Source organism: Poecilia reticulata, linkage group LG8 (genome assembly GCF_000633615.1).
Source record: "Poecilia reticulata strain Guanapo linkage group LG8, Guppy_female_1.0+MT, whole genome shotgun sequence".
NCBI lineage: Eukaryota > Metazoa > Chordata > Actinopteri > Cyprinodontiformes > Poeciliidae > Poecilia > Poecilia reticulata.
Genome location: NC_024338.1, coordinates 6,449,780 through 6,451,573, shown reverse-complemented (window position 1 = coordinate 6,451,573; position 1,794 = coordinate 6,449,780).

The window sequence follows — 1,794 nt, the reverse complement described above, 5'->3', positions numbered from 1 at the left end:
AGAAACCAGCGAACTGCTCTCTGTTCTTATCAAGACGAGGCTGAGGAGGGAATCTGGCATATTAACTCAGTTTTTACTGGTTTTGTTTTTAAAACACCATTAACGTAAGCAGTGTAACTATATATTGTATATTTGGCGTTTGTCATCTCATGCGTGATTAATTGGWGCGTAACGGTGGAGCATTTAAGCGCATTTATCGCCCAGCGCACTGCGCTTGTTTCTAACGGATCTGCACTTTAATTTCTTTCCTCTCTCAACAGTCAGCTGTTATTCCTCTATTTAAACTACAATAAGTAGATCATAACATTCTCTTTAGGTTTTCTCTGTGTGCTCCAAACTCATTAAATGTAAACTCATTAGAAGCCCGAGCCACCATCAGGCAAATAATTCTGGTCCGACCCAAAATATTGTTACCCGTCAAATTACCTGTCCAAACAGAGCTTCCTAACCAAGGTGTMCATAACTCTTCAACASGCTGTCAGCTCCCGGTCCGAAAGACGCATTTAGTTCAGTGTCCATGAGATSATATTCAGAAAGGATCTTTTATTTGATTGATTTTAGTTTCCTCTGYGATGAACTCTGCGTAAAGTCTATCATGTCTCCATGTGCGCCAGTCAAAGGTGTTAATTAYAACATGTCAAATGACAGAGGGGCTTAAAAACTAACCAAATATTCAGTTTGGTTATTTTTTAAAATTATATATATGTGCACACACACATTTAAAATTTTGCCCCCCCAGAGGTAGTCCTGGCCTCCCCTTGGCCCCCCCAACTTTAAAAGTCTAGCTCCGCCACTGCTAGTAGCATTCATACTTGTAGATTAACATACTTTAAAATTGGGCAGACTTATTCAGTAAATTAGAAAATAATTGATCCTGTGTGCGCTGACAATATTTCTTGCGTGGTTTGAGGAACTGACGGTTTTACGGGACAACCCTCTATCTCCATGCTCTCCAACCGTGACATTTGCTGCGCTCCTCTTGAGCGTCATGCGAAGGCCGCAGGAGGGTTGAAAAGTCAATTTGTTTCAGAAACTTCTTCACTTTGTGAAACACTTTACATATAGTAATTACACAGATGGATGCTTGAAAGTCTTTATTTCTGTTATGATGATGTTTAGCTAACAGTTAAGGAATCAGTTAAAGTTAAAACACTACATCAGACCAATTAAAAAAGAAAACCATTTTTAAAAACAGAAACGTTGGGCTTATTGAAAAGCTTGTTTAATACCTGCATAACGGTTTTGATTTTCAAAAGGTGCTTTTAATCTGAAAAACCAGACTCTTCGGGACAGATTTCATTACTCAATATTACATAACAATGTCGGCTCTTTATAAATACTATTACTGGTAATATTGCCATATTAATCAGCACACATAATCCAAGGTGTACAACAAATGGCACAATGGACTCAGCTTGATACTAATTAACCATATAGAGTTAAAAAAAAAACATTAAAATTGCAGGAATGTCTAAGTCATTAGAGGCTAAAGATAAAAAAATTAGTATTTGCCTCAAACATTTGCACACCTCTATTTGCACACAAGAGTAAATCCTTGTTACGGAAAAGGATTTATCTGATGCATGCACTGCTCTGCATCTTCATCACGGATGTCAAAACCTAAGCCTGTCTTAAGCACTTGGATTTTCACAAATGGCATAAATCTTCTTGCATTAATCGGATCAGCCACATCAGTTATAACCTGAGCAGAACAGCTAAAGCTGCAGTAAATACACCTTCTGAGTGTGTGATTGTGTGTGATTGTGTGTGCAGGGGTGTGTGTGTGTGTGTGTG